This window comes from Dipodomys spectabilis, unplaced genomic scaffold (genome assembly GCF_019054845.1).
Source record: "Dipodomys spectabilis isolate Male_0828 unplaced genomic scaffold, ASM1905484v1 ptg000120l, whole genome shotgun sequence".
Lineage (NCBI taxonomy): Eukaryota > Metazoa > Chordata > Mammalia > Rodentia > Heteromyidae > Dipodomys > Dipodomys spectabilis.
In genome coordinates this window covers 2,053,772-2,070,592 of record NW_024870797.1, presented here as the reverse complement: position 1 = coordinate 2,070,592, position 16,821 = coordinate 2,053,772, and positions in this window count along the sequence as shown.

The following is a 16,821-nucleotide window of genomic DNA, read 5'->3' as shown; positions in this document are numbered from 1 at the left end:
GCATTTGGAGCAGATTCTGGTGCAGCTTGATATATAAGAATCTAACTTTAATTTTCTACATGTGTTTAGTCAATTCTGCCAGCACCATTAATTGAAGAGGCTCTCCTTCTTCCATCCTATGTTTTTGCTCCTTTGTGAAAGATTAGGTGGCTGTAATTCTGTGGGCTCAATTCTGAGTCTTCAAATCTGTTCCATTGTTCCTCAGGCCTGTTCTTGTGCCTCTACCAAGCTGTTTGCAGAATTATGGCTTTGTAATAGAGTTAAAGGTTCAATATTGTTCTTCCTGCAAAGGATTGTTTTTGCTCTTCATGGTCTTTGTTGTTCCATATGAAATTTTGTTTTTGTTTTTTTGTTTTAAATTTTATCTTATTTTTTTTGAGAACATACTGTACAGAGGGGTTACAATTACATGGGCAGGATAATGCATACATTTCTTACCAAGCATTGCAGCCTCCTCCTTTGTTTACCCTTCACCTCCCTTCCCAGCCTCCCCCCTCCCTCCCTACTCAATCCTTCCCCCCCCCTCACACCGACATTGTAAATCTTGTTTTTCACATGACATTTTGTACTTTTCATTGTTGCAACAGGTCCCACATCCTTAAACGACTTGTTTGTCCCCATCTCCTCCACAAGTTATACTGACATCAAATATAGTGAAAGCGGGGGTTAAACTGTGGGGGAGGGACATACAAAGCAACAAAGAAATAATCTTATAAATGCGTTAGAAACACATGCATGAAAGAAAAAAAACATTAAAATAAATACATATTTAAGGGTTCGTTTTCCTAACATCACATTATCTGACCTTTTCGGCTTCACTCATACATATACTAGATATTGCAAATAAGGGAAACCATGGGACCTATGTTTCTTTGGGCCTGGCTTACTTCACTTAATATAATTTTTTCCAAGCCTTTCCATTTCCTAACAAATGGGGAAATGTCATTCTTTCTGATGGAGGCATAGAATTCCATTGTGTATATATACCACATTTTCTTGATCCATTCATCTACTAAGGGGCATCTAGGTTGGTTCCATATCTTAGCTATGGTAAATAATGCTGCAATAAACATAGTTGTGCTGGTAGCTTTAGTGTGGTCTTGTTTGTAAACATTTGGGTAAATGCCCAAAAGTGGGATTGCTGGGTCATAGGGGAGTTCTATGTGAAGTCTTTTGAGGAACCTCCATACTGCTTTCCAAAGTTGTTGAACAAGTTTACATTCCCAACAACAATGAAGTAAGGTTCCTTTCTGTCCACATCCCCTCCAGCATCTGTTGTTAGAGTTCTTGATTTTTGCCGTTCTAACTGGAGTGAGGTGATATCTCAATGTTGTTTTGATTTGCATTTCTATTATGGCTAGGGATGTTGAACATTTCTTCATGTGTCTATTGGCCATCCTTCTTTCTTCTTCAGAGAAGTTTCTCTTTAAGTCTTTCGCCCACTTATTTATTGGGCAGTTGTTTCTTTGAGGATTTGTTGTTGGGGGCTTTAATTTTTTGAGTTCCAAGTATATTTTAGATATGAGACCCTTGTCTGTTGTATGGCTAGTAAAGATCTTCTCCCAATCCGTGGGCTTTCTATTGATCTTGCTAGCTATGTCATTTGCCCTGCAGAAGCTCTGCAACCTTATGCAATCCCATTTGTCCAACCTTTCTTTGATTTGTTGTGTTTCCGGGTCTCTATTCAGAAAATTTCGGCCTGAGCCAAGGAGACCTAGGGTTTCTCCTATTCCAGCCTGTAATGTTTTCAGAGTGTCTGCTTTGACTTCTAGGTCTTTGATCCATTTGGAGTTGATTCTGGTGCAGGGTGAAATATAAGGATCTAGCTTTAGTTTTCTACCTGTAGTTAACCAATTTTGCCAGCACCATTTACTGAAGAGGTTGTCTTTCTTCCATTCTATTGTTTTAGCTCCCTTATCAAGATTAGATGGCTATAGGTCTGTAGGTTCATTTCTGGGTTTTCAATTCTATTCCATTGGTCCTGAGGTCTGTTCTTATGCCAATACCAAGCTGTTTTGATTACTATGGCTTTATAGTAGAGTTTGAAGTTTGGTATTGATATTCCTCCAGCAGTGTTCTTTCCATTCAGGAGCGTTTTTGCTATTCGGGGTCTTTTATTGTTCCATATGAATTTTTGGATTGCCTCTTCTATTTCCTTGAAGAATGAGGGTGGAATTTTGATAGGTATTGCGTTGAATTTGTAGATAGCCTTGGGAAGTATTGCCATTTTCACAATGTTAATCTTTCCAATCCAGGAGCATGGGAGGTTTTGCCATTTTTTAAGTTCTGTGTTGATTTCCTTTTTCAAGATTTTATAGTTTTCATCATAGAGGTCCTTCACTTCTTTAGTTAAGTTAATTCCTAGGTATTTTATTTTTTGTGGGGCTATTACAAATGGAGTTGCTTTCCTAATTTCAGCCACACTTTTCTCATTGTTGGCATACAGAAAAGCCATGGATTTTTGGGGGTTAATTTTATAACCTGCTACTTTGCCAAAGTTTTGAATCAGCTTAAGTAATTTGGGAGTGGAGTCTATGGGATTCTTTAAATACAAGATCATGTCATCTGCAAAGAGGGAGAGTTTTATTTCTTTTTTCCCTATTTGGATCCCCTTTATGTCTGCATCTTGTCTTATTGCTGTAGCTAGGCATTCTAACACTAGATTGAAGAGAAGTGGAGAGAGTGGGCATCCTTGTCTTGTTCCTGAGTTAAGAGGAAATGGCTTTAGTTTTTCACCATTGAGTATAATGCTGGCTGTAGGTCTATCATATACAGCCTTTATTGTATTGAGGATTGTTCCATGGATTCCTAATTTTTCCAAAACCTTCATCATAAAGGGGTATTGGATCTTGTCGAATGCTTTTTCTGCGTCTATTGAGATAACCATGTGGTTCTTATTCTTGCTCTTGTTGATATGATGAATAATAGTAATTGATTTGCGTATATTGAACCAGCTTTGCATCCCTGAAATGAATCCTGTTTGATCGTGGTGTATGATTTTTTGGATGAATTGTTGAAGTCGATTGGCCAAAATTTTGTTGAGAAGTTTTGCATCAATGTTCATCAAAGAAATGGGTCTATAGTTCTCTTTCTTTGATGAGTCCCTGCCTGGTTTTGGGATGAGGGTTATGATGGCTTCATGGAATGTGTTCGGTAGTGAGCTTTCTCTTTCAATTTCATTGAAGAGTTGGAGGAGAATTGGTGTGAGCTCTGCTTTGAAGGCCTTGTAAAATTCTGCTGTAAAACCATCTGGTCCTGGACTTTTCTTAGCTGGGAGGTCTCTTATTGCTGTTTCTATTTCAATGATAGTTTAACTCATCTTGGTTTAGTTTTGGCATGTCAATATTTGCTAGGAAGAGGTCCATTTCTGTCAAGTTCTCAAACTTATTAGAATAAAGTTTTGAGAAGTATTCCCTTATAATGTTCTGAATCCTGGTTGTTTCCGTGGTGATGTTTCCATTCTCATCTCTGAGTTTATTAATTTGGATGTGTTCTCTTCTTTTTCTGATAAGATTTGCTAAGGGTCTGTCAATTTTGTTAAGTTTTTCGAAGAACCAACTCTTTGTTTTGTTGATTCTTTCTATAGTTTTTTTGGATTCTAATTCATTTAATTCTGATTTAATTTTGATTATTTCTTTCCGTCTACCGGATTGGGGTTTATCTTGCTGCTCTTTTTCAAGGAGGTTTAGATGTGTCATTAAATTGTTAGTTTCAGATCTCTCCAATTTGTTGATGTAGGAGCTCAGAGCTATAAACTTGCCTCTGAGTACTGCCTTTGCTGTGTCCCAGAGGAGCTGGTAATTTGTGTGTTCATTTTCGTTGAATAGCATGAACATTTGAATTTCCTTTTTAATCTCTTCCATGACCCACTCATGATTCAGCAGTGTGTTGTTCAGCCTCCATGTGATACCGGACTTTCTTTGGTGGCTTTTGGTGTTGAGTTCTAATTTTATTCCCTTGTGGTCAGTGAGAATGCAAGGTATAACTTCAATGTTTCTGAATTTAGACAAGTTTGCTTTGTGGCCTAGAATGTGGTCTATTTTAGAAAACGTTCCATGTGCTGCTGAGAAAAACATGTATTCTGATGCTGCTGGGTGAAATGTTCGGTAGATGTCTGTTAAGTCTAGTTGATCTATGCAGCTGTTTAGATCTGCGGTTTCTCTGTTGAGTTTTTGCCGAGTTGATCTATCTTGTGGGGAGAGTGGTGTGTTAAAATACCCAACAATTAATGTCTTTGGATCTAAATGGGATTTGAGGGAAAGTAGTGTTTCTTTGATAAATTTGGGTGCTCCATTTTTTGGCAAATAGATATTTATAATTGTAATATCCTCCTGAAGGAGAGATCCTTTAATTAGTATGTAGTGACCTTCTTTATCTCTTCTCACGAATTTTAATTTGAAGTCTATTTTATCTGATATTAGGATTGCAACTCCCGCCTATTTATGGGGGCCATTTGCTTGGTAGATTTTGTTCCAGCCTTTAACATTGAAAATGTGTTTGTTTTTATGGGCAAGATGTGACTCCTGCAGGCAGCAGATAGAAGGGTCTTGTTTTTTAATCCAACTAGACAGTCTATGTCGCTTAATTGGAGAGTTAAGTATGTTAACGTTAAGAGATAGGAGTGAGAGGTATTTGGGAGTTCCTGCCATTTTATCCACCTTCCTAGGGGCTGCAAAAACTGGGTTCTTCCTATGGTTCTTCAATTGTCAGTTTGGGTGCAGTTTCTTGGCCTTTATTGTGGTCTTGTTGGTTTTCTATGTGTAGGACATCTTTAAGAATCTTTTGTAGGGCTGGTTTGGTGGAGATGTATTGTTTCAATTTTTCTTTGCTATGGAAGGTTTTCATTTGGCCTTCAGTTATGAAGGAGAGTTTAGCTGGGTAAAGTATTCTTGGTTGATAGTTGTTTGTTTTTAGGGCATGGCATACATCATTCCAGGCTCTTCTTGCTTTGATTGTCTCTGCTGAGAAATCTGAGGTGATTCTAATTGGTTTCCCTTTATAGGTTATTAACCTTCTCTCCTTGACAGCTTTGAGGATCTTTTCCTTGGTCTGAGTTGATCCTGTGTGGATTATAATGTGACAGTGGGATGTCCTATTCTGGTCTGGTCTATTTGGGGTTATAAAGGCTTCTTGTATCTGAATAGGCCTATCTTTTTGCATGTTTGGGAAGTTCTCTGCTAGGATCCTGTTAAACAAATTTCCTAGACCATTAACTTCTGTTTCTAGGTGCTCCTCTACACCCATTATCCTTAGATTAGGCCTTCTGATGGTGTCTTCCAGGTGTTGGATAGATCTATCATATTTCTTGGACTTGTCTTGGATGGTTGTATGTTCTTTCTCTGTAATATCTCAGCTGTCTTCAATCCCTGAATTTCGATCTTCTGCATGGTCTAACCTGCTGTCAAGACTCTCTACTTTGTTTTTTATCTCTTTTCCTTCTAATTGGTCAGCTTTGGTGGCTTCAAGTTCTTTGTTGAAGCTCTGATTTAGGTCTTGTATGAATTTCTTTACTTCCTTAATTTGGTGTTCAGTGTTTGTTCTCAAATCACTTAGTTGATTGGTTATGGTTTCCTTGGACTCCCATTCTTTCTGTTGGGTTCCATTCAGCATTCCCTTTGTGGTCTCCCTGACTTCCTTCAGCTCTTTGTTAATGGATTCCATGAATGCCTTTAGTGATCTTTGTGTGTTCTCTACCTGGTCTCTCAATTCCTGTATTACTCTTTGATTAGCTTCCTCCCGTTTATGGGATTCCTGCAGTTCTCTTTCCTCCCATTCGTGGGATTCCTGCAGTTCTCTTTGAGTGTTCTCAGCCTTCTCACACCATTCATCCCTTTCTCTTTGAGTATTCTCAAGTTGTTCACGCAAATCCTGTATCAGTTTTTGAGTAGCTTCCTCATGCTTATGATATTCCTGTATAAACTTTTGGGATGCCTCCTCTCTCTCCCTATCACGCTCATACAGAGTCCTTTGTAAGTTGTCAAACTTATCATTTATCATGTTTGCCAGCAGTGTTTGTAGAGCTATTTGGGAAATCTCCTCTGGATTATTCATTATCTGTTCTGACCCCTGATTATCAAGATTGGGAATTGAGACACCCTAATTTGCCATTTTTCTTGAGTTTTTCCAGCTTACTCTGCCCATTTGAGATGAAAATAGTACCAGTTTTGTGCTAGAACACTATTTTAAGGCAACCATCAACCAAAGTTTGCATTTATACAGTCAATAGTCTACAGATACAATCTAGTTCAACAGATACATCTATTCAACATCACACAACTATATGTTAATGGACTTAGAACCGCAGAGAAGAATTTGGAAAACCAGAAATTATTAGGGTTAGGGAGAGATGTGGGTAAAAAATAGGAATAGATTGGTGTCGGGAGGCACAGGGAGAGTTAACTATGTCCTAATCACAATGCAGGAAATAGATTGGGTAGGATGCAAGTAGAGTGAGAGAGAAAAAGAAGAAAGGGAATGGGGAATGAAAAAGACCAGAAAAAAAAATAGAAACATAAAAATTAATGTTATTATAGAGACTAAAAGACCATCTATTTAGAGAGGAATGTGAATATATTGAGAGAAGGGGAGGGACATAGAGGAGATGTGAAAAACCTTAAAAAATGCTTAAAATATTATATAGATATAAAGAGGTAGTACTGCTATTGAGGAATTTAAGTCTTAGAGGTTTTGAATTGAGTAATAAATTTGTGGCTTAAGTGTGTACACAATGGGGGATAGGGTCTACTAGTTAACTACGGGTTTATCTGAGGATATGCGCGACAAGATTTAAGTCACATAAAGAAGAACAAAAGAGAGGAAAAGGTGAAAAGGATAGGAAAGGGAGAAGAAAAGATCAGAAGTTCAGTAGAGCTAGACAAAAAACAAAAAGATAATTAAGAAAGAAAGAAAAAGAGAAAGAAGACAAGAAAAGAAAGGAAGACACACATTCACGTTATTTCTAAAATAAAAATTTTAAGAGGAAAAAAAATAAAAAAAAGTTACTGGAAAACAATTATTTTTTCAAAAGAGGCAAAAATTAAAGATTAATAAAAGTTTTAGAAAAGGAAAAAATTTTTTTTATATATATAAGGTACCAAAGGAAAAAAAAAAGAAAAAAGAAAAAAAGAAAAGAAGAAGAAGAAAAAAAAAAGTTCTTTGATTTTTTTGGGGGGGAGGGGTGGGAAGAATCCTGTATCTCCCTTTTGTCTGTAACCAGCCTCTTGTCGAAGTCTCTGGTCAGCTTGAGGTCCTGTGGCTTGATTGGTTTCTTAATTCAGTTTGTTCGAACAGGCAGAAAAATGCTCTGCTTTACCCAAGATTTTGAGATCCCCCTCCCAGGTTAGTTTCATGGGAGGGTGATCTGCTTTGAGAATCACAAAAGAGGGGGATGCAGTGATGGGACTAGGTTCTGGGTAGAGTTGAGGCCTTTCAACAAACAGTAGCTTTTCCCTGGGGCTATTTTGTGAAAAAACTCACAGAGCCCAGCCTGGAGTCATTCTCAGGGTTTCTGTTTTTCAATTGATTGTGGAGGCTGCTAGGGAGGGGCAGCCTCTGGCTCTGGTTACCCAGTGAGGAGAGCCACTCCAATGGCTGGCGCCTGAGCTGGGTGACTTTTCCCTGGATGGAACTGAGTCTGTGAGGTCCCTTCGCCGTTAAGTTCTTGTGACCTGCTAAATAACTCGTTTTATTCCAAGGACTGAGCTGGAGCTAGCAGCTTCTCCGAGCTTTGTCGGTATCCAAGATGGAGATCACCGGTGCTGGGGGGTGGGGAAGGGTGGCCTTCCCTCCTCTGCTCCCTGAGAAGGAGTGAGGACATCGGGCTTCTACTCACGCCAAGTCTTGGATCCTGGGTCGTCTCTGGTCTGCAAACTGCAGGATGAAGATGTCCGCTCCTTGTCGGTTCTTGCTGGTGCTGAGTAGAATCCGCTCGTCTGCTGCGTCTGGCTCCTTGTCCCAGATTCTCTGTGTCTCAGGTATGACTGTGGCGGCAGTCGCTGCCGCCACCCTGCCACAGACCGCGGTGGCTGCTGGCAAGCGTTCAGGTGTGTCTCCTTGCCTTGGCTTCCCCTCTCTTGACTAACTCTCTGTCCTGTGATGGCACACTTGGTGTGATTCTCTGGCTTAGGACTGTTCACTGGAACTCTAAAACTGCTTTCTATGGGAGAGCTTGTTCAGATTCCATCTTCTCCTCCGCCATCTTCCCGGAACTCCTCCCATATGAAATTTTGTATTGCTGCTTCTGTTCATTGAAGAAAGACGCTGGGATATTGATGGGTATTGCATTGAATTTGTATATAGCCTTTAACAATATTGGTATTTTCACAATGTTCATCCTCCCAATACAGGAAAATGGAAGCTTATTCCACCTCCTGAGGTCTGCTTTAATTACCTTTTTCATATTTTTACAGTGTTCAATGTAGAATTCCTTCCCTTCTTTGGTTAAGTTGATTCCTAGGCATTTTTGAGGATATTGCAAATGGAATTACTTTCCTAATTTTAGCCTCCCTCTTCTCATTGTTGGCATAAACTAAACCTACTGATTTTTTGTGTATTGATTTTATACCCTGCTACTTTGCCACAATTTTGGACCAGCTCAAGTACTTTGAGAGTGGATTCCATGGAGTTTTTTTTTGTCATCTACAAATAGGGAGAGTTTTACTTCTTTTCTTATTTGGATCCCCTTTATGTTTGCCTTTTTCCTTATTGAGCTAGCTAAGAATTCTAAAACTATATTGAAGAGTAGTGGAGAGAAGGCAGCTTTGTCTCATTCCTGATTTCAGAGGAAATGGCTTTAATTTACATCATTGAGAATTATACTGTATGCTTGTCGTATCTTGATTACATTGAAAAATACTCCATGAATTCCTAGTTTTTATATAGTTTTCATCATAAAGGGGTGTTAGATCTTGTCAATGCTTTTTCTGCATCCATGGAGATAATCATGTGGTTCTTGTCCTTGTTTCTGTTAATGTGTTAAATTACGTTAATCAATTTGCATATATTGAACCACTTTGCATCCCTGAAATGAATCGTGCTTGATCATAATGTATAATTTTTTGATTAGTTGTTGAAGTTAATTGGCCAGAATTTTATTGAGAAGTTTTGAAACAGTGTTCATCAGAGAATTGGATCTATAGTTCTCTTTGTTTGATGAATTTCTCTCTGGTTTTGGGATGAGGTTAGGGTGGCTTCATAGAATCTTTGGTAGTGAGCTTTAATTTCCCATTTCATTGAAGAGTTTGATAAGAATAGGAATAAATTCTCCTTTGAAGGCCTTACAAAATTTGGCTGTGAATTCATCTGGTCCTGGATTTTTCTTGGAAGGGAGGTCTCATTACTTTATATGGATCTATTTAGTTGATTTAAATATTCTTGATATGATTTAGAAATATAAATTTTGTTAGAGATCCACCTATTTCTTCATATTCTTGAGTTGATTAGCATCAAGTTTAGCAAAGTATTCTCTAATGTTCTGAATCTTACTAGTTTCTGAGATGATGTTTCCATTCTCATATCTGATTTTGTTTATTTGGATGTGTTCTCTTCTTTTTTTGATGAGGCCTTCTAACGGTCTTTTATTTTGTTGATTTTTTCAAGGAAACAACTCTTTCGTTGATTCCTTGTTTGGCTTTTTTAAATCTCTAATTCATTTAACTTTGATTTAACTTTAATTATTCCTTCTGTCTGCTGGGTTGGGATTTGGCTTGTTGTCCTTTTTCAAGGATCTTAAGGTGTATGATTAAATTGTTGACTTGAGATTTCTCCAATTTGTTGACATAGGCATTCAGATCTATAAAATTTCCTTTGAGAACTTCCTTTGCTGTGTCTTATAGGAGCTGGTGTTTTGCGTGCTCCTTTTTGTGAAATATCATAAATGTTTTAATTTCAGATCTGATCTCTTTCATGAACCTTTGTGTTTCAACTACGTGTTGTTGAGTCTCCATGTGTTGCAGAATTTTCTATCGTGGCTTTTGGTATTGTGGTCTAATTTTATTCCATTGTGGTCTGAAATAATGCATGGAATAATTCTAATCTTTCTGAATTTGCATCAACTTGCTTTGTGCCCTAAACCATGATTTATTTTAGAGAAAGAGGCACGCGCTGCTGAAAAGAATCTAAATTCTGGTGTTATTGGATGGAATATTCTGTAGATGTCTGTTAAGTCTAGCTGCAATATACAATTGTGTAGCTCTGTAGCTTATCTGTTGAGCTTTTGCCATGTAGCTCTCTTCAGGGGTGACAGTGGTGTGTTAAAGTCACCAACAATCACAGTATTACCTTTATTAGTATGTGATGGATTTTTGAGTCCCTTCTGACAGTTTTAATTTAATAGGATTATAACTCCTTATTGGGGTCATTTGCTTGATAGATTTTTATCCCAGTCTTTTACTTTCAGTATAATTTTGTTTGTTTGTTTTCTTGGCAGGTCAAGATGTGTCTCTTGAGACAGCAAAATGATGGATCTTGATTTTGATCCCACTGGTCAATCTATTTCGTTTAATTCAGAAGTTAAGTTCATTGATGTCGAGTGAGGATTGAGAGGTCTTTGTGTGTTCATGGCTTTATATCCATCTTTTTTGGTTGTGCTGTATCTGGCCTGTTCTTGCTGTGATTACATAGTTGTTGGGGGAATGTTTCACTGCCAATATCATGTTCTTCTTGGTTTTTGATGTGTGGAACATCTTGGAGCAGTTTTTGTAATGCTGATTTGGTAGTGATAATTGTATCATTTTCCCTCTGCTATGAATGAGAGCTTAGCTTGATAAATTATTCTTGGTTGATAGTTATTTGTCTTTAAGGTAGGTCATACCTCTTTCCAGACCCTCCTTGCTTTCATGGTCTCTGCTGAGAAGTATGTGGTTATTCTGTTTGGCTTAGAGGTGATTGTTCCCTTCTCCCTAGCTTCTTTAAGAATTCTTTTCTTAGTTTCTATTGATTCTGTATGGATTATAATGTGGTGGTGGGATGTCCTTTTCAGTTCTGCTCTATTTGGAGTTCTAAAAGCTTCCTGTATCTGGATAGGCTTATCTCTTTTGTATATTTGGGGACTTCTCTGCTAGGATTCTACTGAATGTATTTACAATCCCTTGGCTTCCATCTCCAGGCTCTCCTATATAACTATCAGTCTCAACTTAGGCTCTCTGAATGTATGTTATATCTCCTGCAGTGATCTGTCATGCTTCTTGGTTTTGTTATGGATATCTGTGTGCGTTTTCGCTATGGAGTCTAAACTATCTTCTGCTTCAGAGATTCTATCATCTGCTTCCTCCATTCTGCTTTCAAGGCTTTTTACTTTGCTGTTTATCTCCCTTATTTCTTGCTGGTCATTCTTAATGATTGCCTGCTGTTATTTGAGATTTTCTTGCCAAGCTTGTATAGACTGCCTTACATTCTGCAGTTGGTTTTTGGTCTTCTAACTTCTTTCTTTTCTAACTTCTAACTTCTTTCTCCTTCTGCTGGAGTTCCTTCATTATTTCATTTTTGGAGTCCATGAATTCCTCTATTAATTTTTGGTTGGTCTCATCACATTCTTAGATAGCATTGGGCAGGGTGTTGATCTTTTCATCTGGCATATTTACCACCCATGCTTTTAACATATTTTGAGCATTATCTCTAGGTCATTCTCTGATTGCTCTATTACCTGTTTATGTGGAGTTGCAGTTGGGTTAGTTGATTGGCCATATTTCTTATGTTCTTCAATTTGTTCTACCCATTTGGAGACAAGCCACACTGATATGACAATAGGACACTTTTAGGACAGGAGCCAACTCAATGCCACATAGATGTATGGAATTTAGGGTTTCAAAATTATGGGTAGGTGTTCCCCTATTTAACTCTCTTTTTCTGTTTGGAGAGGGATGAACTAGTTCAGGGATGGAGATTGTGTATATTTGCAACTCATGAGGCAATCTGGGTTCAGCTGTTAAATAGTATGAACCTGAGGGTTACCAAGATAATCCCCTTGTACTCAGTCAAAATGGAACCAACTGAAAGCTAGCTCAGATATAAACAGGGATCAATGGATGGAAGACAATGAAGAAGAGAATAGGATTGGAAAGATACAAGCTTAAATACACTGAGTAGAAAAAATTAACTATAATGATAGTAGAGGTGTTAGAACAGCTTAGAAGAGACGTGTGTGTAGTAAGAAGAGAATAGAGACCATGTTTCAGAGAGAAAGAGATAGAAAAGAATTTGAAGAAACATTATGTAAAGAATAGCTTAGAAATCTAGATGAAAATAAGAAATTATATATATATATATACATATATATATATATATATGTACATATGTGAGAGTAATGCTGATATTAGAAAAGTACTATTGAAAGAGTAGTGGAGAGTTGATTAAGATAATTCCAGTGTTCATTATTTTCACAAACATTGAACGTCTAGTAGTCACTTTATTGTGTGAGAATAGACAGATTAACTCTGAAAGAGTAGTAGTGAAATGTGGAGAGAAACAAAGAGAAAAGAGTGAAAAGAAAAAAATTAAATTAGGAAATTTTTAAAAATGAAAAGCAAACTAAATAGAGGCTGGGAAGGTGGCTCAGTGGTAGAGTGCTTGCCTTACATGCATGAGGCCCTGGGTTCAATTCCTCAGCTCCCCATAAGCAAAAAGAAAAAAGCCAGAAGTGATGCAGTGGCTCAAATGGTAAAGTACTAGCCTTGAGCTGAAGAGCTGAGGGACAGCAGCCAGGCCCATAGTTCAGGCCCCATGACCGGACCCCCCCCAAAAAAAAAACAAACTAAATAAAAGTGAAAAAGTAGGAGATCTAAGTAAAATACCAAAACCTAAAAAAACAACCTGAAAATCCAAAGAAACAAACAAAAAAACCCTACAGACCAAAAAAAAAATACAAAAAAACAAAACCAAACAAACCCTGAAGAGTAGTTTTCCAGTTAGTTTTGGGGAGCTTGGGTCTCCACATAGTTCTCTAAGTAGTTTTTTGATAAATCTTGTTTGCCTTGTAATAATCCACATTTCTTGTGTCTTAATTGTATCCAGACAGCCTTTTGATAAGGAAAGATGACTGCTATCTAGAGTCCCATTCTCAGGCCAGCTGGTGGGAAGTTGGAGGATTCAGATTTGTAATTTGCTATCATGAGTGTGGAACTGTGTTTCCAGGCTTCCCAGGAAGCCACAGGAGGTTTAGGAACAGAACTTCTATATGTGTTCACTTCTGATGTAATCCCTCCCTTTTAGGTAGGGACTTGGATAAGGGGTCTTTGGGACCCCACAGAAAATTGACTCCCCCCCAGGGAGTAGATCTAATGGGGTTACTCACAAGATCAGTAGCTAGTGGTGTGCTGGACAACAGAATGAGTTTTGGTGGCCACAGAAGTGTTGGAGGGTACTTGGTGGGAGGGTCTGGGCATTGGCAAGACAAGGTGAGGGGTGGGTGGTGTTTGCAACAGAAGAAGTGTCTCACTGTATGGAGTGTAGAGTCTGGATGCTGGTGGGACCAGATGGAACATGGGATGTAAGGCTGCCTTTGGACAGCTGGCTGCAGTGGGACAGGGGAAGCTTGAGCAGAACAAGCGGGCTGCACTGGACAGCTGGCTGGGGTGTGTGGAACCAGTGGCGGGCTGCAGTGGCAGTAGTAGGTAGCTGCCGGCAGCTTCAAGGAGGCTGTCGGTGGCTGCTGGCTGTGTCAGAGGCAGCCTGTTGGGGCCACCTAGATCAGAGGGTGGTGCCATCTTCAGCAGCCCTTGACTGTTCTGGCAGGGGCAATAAAGGCACCAGCCAGGCTTGTGAAGGGCCAGCAGAGCCCTCAGAGTGATGCTGTGGTGACTGTGGGAGCCCTGGGCCAGTGCCCAGTGGTGGTAGGGGTCCTGGGAGATTGCCAAGTCAGTAGGATTGTTGTCTGGTGGAACAGGTATTGGCACTGGTTGTGGTGCCCTGAGGGCCATATACTGCAGTGATGGTGTCCATGGGGATCCTGCCAGCTATGCTAGCATGGGACCTTAGGTTGGCTCAAGCCATGATTTTGAGGCACGTACTTGATGGTGCCTGGCTGTTCCAATGGTGGTGTTTGCTGGTCCCCACTGGTACATCCTTGGTGGCCACCTGGAGGGCAGATTGGAGTCATAGTCCATTCACCAACTCTGGGGTCTTCACTACTTCTCCTCCTTCGTTTCTGCGGGTATGGTGTTGAGCATTATCTTCAGTTTTTGAATGTTCCTCTACTTCCAATCTGCAGAAAAAAACTTCTGGACACAGTGGAGCTGCTTGCCATGGTGCTGTGGCTCAGTAGGATCCAGCTCACAGTTTGACTTTTCCCTTTCTTTGAGTATTACGATATTCCTTCTGTGAGAGCCAAATCTTGTTTCTTAATGATAAATATTTATAAGGAAAAAATGACTTCAACAGACACATTCTGTTTCCTGAACCAAATTTTAACATTTCTCCTATTGCTTTAAAAAATTCAAATTCCTTCCTTATCCCCATTCTTTTCTCTCGATTGTATGTGGACTCCAAAACCGTTATCACAAAAAGTATTCATCTAATCAAAAATTTTGATTACAGAAAATGGTAAAATAGTGTTCTTCAAGTGTGTATTTGTGTAGTTTGTTTCCTTCTTACACTTTGTTATTATTGTTTGGTGCTGTCTTGGTTTTTCCATGAGGAATGCTAGAAGTATGTCTAATTGAAAGATATTTTTAGAAGTAATTCTGAAAAACAACTTTGCTATGCCCCATCACTTGTTTTATGTTCCCGAGAATAGCTTCAGTTCATTTAGGCAGTAAGAGGGAATTGAAATTAATTAAGGTAAAATATCGGCAATTTCCCCATATTTAGATGACATAGATAATTATTCTTCAGTACACATTATGATTAGAAATGAGTGGTCACATGAAAGGGACTTGCAAAAGGGGAATCTTACTCATGTGTCCCTATACATGGAAGCACTACAACTTTGAAATTAAAGGAAGTTTTGTCAAAAAGCAAGTACACTAAAATGGAAAAAATGCTGTATATCTTTGAAATGTACCTCTATGATTGGATGTTTTCTACATTTAATATAACATTTGTAATTGAATCAAGCTAGATGAGCGTAAGAGCAAGTAAATGAAAGAGGAGCTTGAAATGTGATTTTTTTGGCTAAAAATTAGATGAAATAATTTCATTTATACCAGTAGTAGTTTTTGCTGTGTGTGGTGAGAGCTAAATGTTTAACATCTGAAAAAATTCTGTGGTACATTTTCTCAATCATGTAATCTTATTTGACTATGTGACATATGTGAGTGTGCTCCAGGGATTATTTTTCATGTAAATGGCCTCAATTTTCAGCTTTTGTTGTTTGGCTTTTCGCACTGATTGTTCAATAACCCTCTATATTCCAGTCTAATAGCCTTCATATTTCTTTACACAACTTTTAACATGATTCTCAATAATAAACCACAATATATTCACTGACCAAACACTTGGCTTAGATTTAGTCCTAGTGACATCCTGTCTGCACCATGATGGGATTATCATTGCCAGAAAAATCGGGTAAAATCAGGTGATGAAAATCTGACTACCTTGGTATATAGAAATAAAATGGGTTTTAACGTCCTAAATTTAACCCTAAATTCTCAACAGTAGGCAGGGAAAAAAAAACACTCCTTTACATACCTCATAAAAATAAAAGAATAATTCTCTGTTGACTTTGTTCCAAAAAACTCTCATTTTGTATGCTTAATGCATTATTCTGTGACATACATATTCATTCCAACAGACAGTGGTCCCATCATCATATAAAAAAAGACTTTTTGGGGCGGCGGGGTCCGGTCATGGGGCCTGAACTCTGGTCGGGGCACTGTCCCTCAGCTCTTCAGCTTAAGGCTAGCCCTCTACCACTTGAGCCATAACACCACTTCTTGCTTTTTTTTTTTCTGCTTATGTGGTGCTGAGGAATCGAACCCAGAGCCTCATGTATGCAAGGCAAGCGCTCTACCACTGAGCCACATTCCTGGCCCCCCAAAAAGGCTTTCTATCAGCAATTATAAGCTATAATTATTTGGCACATGCTTGCATTGTGCATATTTTTTCCCCATTGGGATATGTTGAAATCATGAGGGCCATTGAAATCTTAGAAGCCCACTTTTCAGTGCTGTTCTTTAATGTCACATAGAAAACTCCATATATATTTGAACAGAGTCCTTATAATAATCTGAGGTTTAATTGTTGAGGTTGAATTGAGGGTATGTTTTAAGAAGACCTGACATTATACATCCAAAAGAAATACCCTTCAGACACATTTGAGTACAAAACTCCAATAACCAGTTGCAGTGATGATGCCCTTGTTACAGGAAATCAATGTGAATGTTTGGCTGTGGAAGAATCCCATGAAGAATATATTTTTAAATCAGTGAAAATGAAGTATCAGTGAATATTGTAATTTTTAGTGACAACCTTACAATGTAAACACAGACATACTAAAATGCAGAAATGATCCTAGAGAATTTGTTTGACATGTCATCTATATGGTGGCAATGAAAAATGGGCTGTATGGAATAGTGTCCAAATTGTTTCACCAAATCTCTTGAACACTGTTTGAAAGACAACTTTGCATGAAAGTTGAGAAAGTTTATTACTTCTGAAGTGTGAGAGTATTTTGACTTCTGCATGAGGCAACTGGCTTCAAGTTTTTAAAGTACTATTAATGTCTATACAACAAAATATAGAAGGATCATTGAATTAAATACTTTATAACATCTACACTCATGCAATGCAGCCTTTCATTTTCCTTGCATAATCACACCTGAAAGATTATACAGTATTAGAACAATTATGTTTGTGAGGTGTATCTGACTTGAATAATACCAGAATGGC